The sequence below is a fragment of the Sphaeramia orbicularis genome, chromosome 22, assembly GCF_902148855.1.
Source record: "Sphaeramia orbicularis chromosome 22, fSphaOr1.1, whole genome shotgun sequence".
NCBI classification, from domain to species: domain Eukaryota; kingdom Metazoa; phylum Chordata; class Actinopteri; order Kurtiformes; family Apogonidae; genus Sphaeramia; species Sphaeramia orbicularis.
Genome location: NC_043978.1, coordinates 7,678,708 through 7,684,053, shown reverse-complemented (window position 1 = coordinate 7,684,053; position 5,346 = coordinate 7,678,708). Strand labels below are relative to the sequence as shown.

At 33.7% G+C, this 5,346-nt stretch overlaps 1 protein-coding gene and 1 long non-coding RNA gene across 2 annotated transcripts in view; both read left to right on the top strand.

Moving 5' to 3' along the window:
* Positions 1 to 842, top strand: part of LOC115413574 (DDB1- and CUL4-associated factor 10-like) — a 26,224-nt gene extending 25,382 nt beyond the window's left edge. The window contains exon 7 of the mRNA XM_030126536.1: positions 1 to 842. This exon is cut by the window's left edge and continues 1,184 nt beyond it. The gene's annotated coding sequence lies outside the window, so the exon portion shown is untranslated.
* A 205-nt stretch (positions 843 to 1,047) lies between these two features.
* On the top strand, positions 1,048 to 3,595 carry LOC115413585 (uncharacterized). Its single transcript, XR_003934485.1, has 2 exons — positions 1,048 to 2,120; positions 3,428 to 3,595. It is a non-coding gene; the product is annotated as an uncharacterized LOC115413585 (long non-coding RNA).
* Positions 3,596 to 5,346: the final 1,751 nt, after the last annotated feature.

Below are 5,346 nucleotides of genomic sequence, written 5' to 3'. Positions count from 1 at the left end.
AACTGGGAAACTGTTCTCCAAATTTAAGAGTTAAATGTAAACGACACAAACTGTATAAAAAAACAACAAAACTGAATATATGAAAGATTAGAGCCCTAATGAGGATAAAACTGATTTAGAGAATAAAGACACTTACGTTTCAATAAAAAGGCCAAATTTTACAAGAATAAAGTCAGTGTTCTGAGTAGAAAAGTTCTTACTCAAAGAATAATCTTAATTTTTCTGTATGAAATGTTTCTGTACAAATGAAGAAATCATAGAATGTCAAAAAAAAAATCCTAAATCATTAGCAGCTTTTATGCAACTGATTAATGGTTGTCATTAAAATGAGAGAAAATACTGAAAAATTGCCCTCAAATGTTTTGTTTGATTCAGAAATGAAAGATTTTTTAGTCACAGAAGGAAAGAAAGAAGAAAATGTTCACATTTAAGATTATTTTTGTGAATTCGTGCTTTTATTCCCCTTAAAAATCAAACTATTATGAGGGTAGTTGTTCATTAATTTAGTCTGTTTTTGGGATAATTTGGACAATTCTTGTAAAATTCAACCATTAAAAACACAACATTTCTTTCTCATGTTGTAATAATAGAACTGATTAATAATATAAACAGTCATAATATAACATAATATTTGCTTTTTTCCCCTCAATTTTACACATTTATTCTTCTAAGTCTTTGCCTTTTTTTCCTCCAAATACTGACACTTTATTGGAATATTCCAACCAGAAATGATTTCAGTTCTCTTTTTATCCTCAGGGTGGTGCTAATGCTACTTAATGCTGAATCCAGTCCACCAATAATGCAACTAAAACCTGAATAAAATCAGATTTTTTTTCTTTTTTGTTTTTTTTAAATACTTTGGTTTTTTGGACATTTTTAATTTTAAACACAGAGACGATAATACAGCAACAAGAATGGAAGGGATTAGGTCCACTGGGGAAAAAAATGAATAAAATAAAGGTCCAATATATATATATTTTTTTATTATTCTGAAAAAAAAAGTCAGAATCCAGACTTTTTTTCTCAGAATTCTGACTTTCATCTCAGAACAATAATTTAAAAAAATATTTAAAACAGTCAGAATTCTGAGATTAAAGTCAGAATTCTCAGAATAATAGTGCAAATATACATTTTCAAATCAAATCAGATTTGATTTATATAGCGCCAAATCGTAGCAGAAGTTGTCTCATGATGCTTCACATATCGAGCCGGTCGAAACCAGACTCTTTTGGACCTTCATTTTTAATTTATTTTTTTTAGTGACCCTAACCCTCTTCTGTAAACAACAGACCGACTAAAGCATGGAGAAAAAATAATAAGAAGAAATAAACAGATGAGACAGTTTACCAGACAACAATTACACAGAACAATCAGAATTTCCATTGAAAGTTGATTTTGTGTCCAACGTGTGCCTTTGCTGACAGATGATCGTGTTGTGTTTGGCTTCTGTGCATATAAACGTCCTGTCGATGGAACCCGTGGGCGTTCTCAGCGTTTTCGCAGACGCTCTGTGTGGAATCCTCCGCTCGTCCGACATCTATGAAAGACTAAAGCGAGCCTTAAACCCCGTTGTGCAGCTGCGGGTCGGACTCTGAACTGGAAAAAACACATTTACAGAAGGAGGCGTCGTCTGTGAGCTGCGGCCCGTTGATCAGACCGCAGCCGTGGACGCAACCGAACACCAGAAAATGCAACAAAAAGACTGAACCACAGAGTTTCAGACAAACTCAAACCGGTCCACTCTGCTCTTTTCGTACCGAGGAGTCGATGGCGGCGGTGGGATGGACGTCCACGTCAAACACTAACGACGCGACGGACGCACGTTCAAACCCTGAAAGCTGACGTCGTAACCGAGCGTGGGCCGTGGTTTTTGCTGTGGCTCCATTCATGCCTTTTCCACAGGTGCTGCTTCTCTGCTCATACAATCTGAACTCACACCCACTCCAGGACCTCGTCTTCATCATCATCATCATCATCATGGCCTTCCACGCTGGTCGTACCCACGTATCGGCAGGGCTGGGCGATAATGCGCTAACGTTACAGTTTTTCTATGAGGCTGATTCCTGTTTATGTTCATCTGTTGTGTTTTTATCAGAGCTGTTCAACTCATGTTAGTTCAGGTTCAACATTCAACCAGGTTTGGTCTGAACTGGATCAGACCAGTAAAAGAACAACATCAAAACCTGTAAATAATGACAAACCCACATTTTCTCTGCTTTAGTGCAATAAAAAACGTAAAATTCTGAAAATATTAACATTTACAAACAAAAAAGATGTGAATTACCTGAAAAATCTGGAATTTCACCCAAAAATAGTCCATATTTTCTCAGTTTTAGTGCAATAAAAAATTTAAAATTCTCAAAATATTGACCTTTGCAAAATATCCTATAACAAAAAAGATGTGAATTACCTGAAAAAATGAAATTTCCCCCCAAAATAGTCCACATTTTCTCTGTTTCTTTGCAAAAAACAAGTGAAAAACCTGAATATGAACAACCAGAAGTTTCATAAAAAGAAGTGCAATTTTAATAGTATTATGCTTCAGTTGAACCCGTAAAGACCAAACATCCACCATCGAACAGAACCATCTACTGATGTAAACAGTTTAATACCTGTTGATCCATTAATCCTATCAATACATGTAAATAATTGGTGTAAAATACACTTTTACCTCAATTATTCATAGGATAAAATGAACAAAAACTTGTAAAATGTGAATATGAGCAAAATACTTGAAAAATAAGGAAAAAATTAACTGAAAAACTTTGAAAATGCCATAAAAGTGAACAAATCTTTCTAAAGTGAGGAGAAAACAAGCAAAATACTTGAGAAATGAGCAGAGTTCATAGTTTCATAACATCCAGAACCTTGTATTTAGTCTGTTAACCCTTAAAAACCAAAACCATCTACTGATGTAAACTGTTTAATACCTGTTGATCCACTAATCCTGCCAGTACATGGAAATAGTTGGTGTAAAATACAGTTCTTCATCTTTTCATGGTCATCAGATATGACCATATTTGGACGTTCAGAGGCTCCGTAGTTACCGTGGAAACACTGTCATCTTCTACAACATGGATTCCCCAGTCAAACCCATGGAATTGGATCAGTGACAGTGGATGGACACACTGGGTTTGTGTTCACTTATGGACATAATTGCTGAAAAAGACACCTTTTCTTCAGTTTTCTCTGTTTCTTATATAATAACCCTCAACTTTAATCTGAGCTTTAATGAACATCTACAGGATCAATGAATTAAATGTAAGAAAATACATGATTTACACTGAAAAAACACAGAATATAGAGGATAATATAATAAATAATATAATAATATAATAAATGTTCATCAATCACTTAAGAAAAGTTAAATGTAGAGAAAAACAGAAGTAGCTCTGGGTCTTTATGGGTTAAACTCGTGTTAGTTCAGGTTCCACATTCAGCCCAGTTTGGTCTGAACTGGATCAGACCAGAAAAAGAAGAACATCAAAACCTACACATTATCAGCTTTTAAGAAAAAAAAAAAAAAAACTGTAAACTTTTCTGTCAGGATGAAAAAAGTTATAAAATTAAATTGAAATCTGCAAAATTACATAATGAAATTGTGTACATCTACAAACTATCCTTTAAAAAATGTAAATTACATGAAAGACCTGAAATATATGAAGAAAAATCAGTGCAAGTTTAACAATATTACACCTCAGTTTATTAGCATCAAAACTTATAATTATTGAAAAGGCCATTTTATTCTGTTTTAGTACAAAAAGTAAAATTACATTAGAAACATGTTCACACTGATTAATTATCCTGTCTGAAAAAATGTGAATAACCTGAACAACCTCAAATTCCTAAAGAAAAATCTGTGTAATTTTAACAGTATTCTGCCTCAGTTTATCATTTACACATGTGCTTTATAACGTACAGATCACAGACGTTTCAGGTTCTTTTATTTTTTTAGCTTATTCACATTTTATTAAAGGATTTTTTAACAAACCTAACTTTGTTACACTAAAACAAACATTTGTATTTGTCATTATTTATAGTTTATTCTGTTCATTTTGGTCTGAATGTGGAACCTGAACTGAAAGGTTTTGAACGTCGTCGATTGTTTCTATTGTCTGTATTTTTTGTATTTGGGCCCAGATCAGACCCTCTGACGGCCCCTTTTTGGCCCCGGGCCGTATGTTTGACACTCCTGGTTTGCATCATCAAATAAAAAAATTTAAAAAATACACAGGTTTCATGTTGTTGAATAAACTATCCTGGATTTCACATTAAATCCAAATAAAAATGAACCAATTAATAGTTTGTTCACTGAATCAGACATTAACACTGTTTTTTGTCACTTCGCAGTTTTGTTTCGTTTTTGACTCTGATCATTTTCATTTTGTTTTTTACTTCACCTTTGACTTTTAAAAAATTTAGTTTTACATTATTTTTACCTTGTGTCTTTTGGATCATTTTTATCGTGTAATTTTTACTTTGTTTTCATGTAGTTGTAGCTTTTATGTTTTTTTTTTCTTGTTGCTTTTTCATTTTATTGCGTCTTTGCAGCGTTTTTCTCTCATTACTTTGTGTTTTTTACATTTTTGTGTCAGTTTTGATTTTACTAAACTTTCATCCTTTTCCATCCTCCGTCTTTTCTTTTGTGTCTTGTTGCGTTTTCATTTAATTGCATTTTTTATTCTGTTTTTATCTCATCTTTGACATTTTCATCTCGTTTCCTCATTTATTGTCTGCATTCTTTTTTTTAACAATATTTTTGTTACGTCTTTTCCATCATTTTCATCTTTTTGCATATTCTATGTTTTCTTGTTGCGTCTTTTGTTTTCATCTTTTTACATTGTTTTCATCTTTATACACTGAACAAAAATATAAACGCACCACTTTTGTTTTTGCTCCCATTTTTCATGAGCTGAACTCAAAGATCTAAAACTTTTTCTATGTACACAAAAGGCCTATTTCTCTCAAATATTGTTCATAAATTTGTCTAAATCTGTGTTAGAGAGCACTTCTCCTTTGTCCTTTGCTGAGATAATCCATCCACCTCACAGGTGTGGCAGATCCAGATGCTGATTAGACAGCAGGATTATTGCACAGGTGTGACTTAGGCTGGCCACAATAAAAGGCCACTCTAAAATGTGCACTTTTACTGTATTGGGTGGTCCAGGGGGGTCAGAAAACCAGTCAGTATTTGGTGTGACCACCATTTTCCTCGCAGTCTTCATGAATTCTCTGAAACAGCTTTGGAGATGGCTTATGGTAGAGGAATGAACATTCAGTTCACAGGCAGAAGCTCTGGTGGAGATTCCTGAAGTCAGCATGACCAGTGCATATTCCCTCAAAACT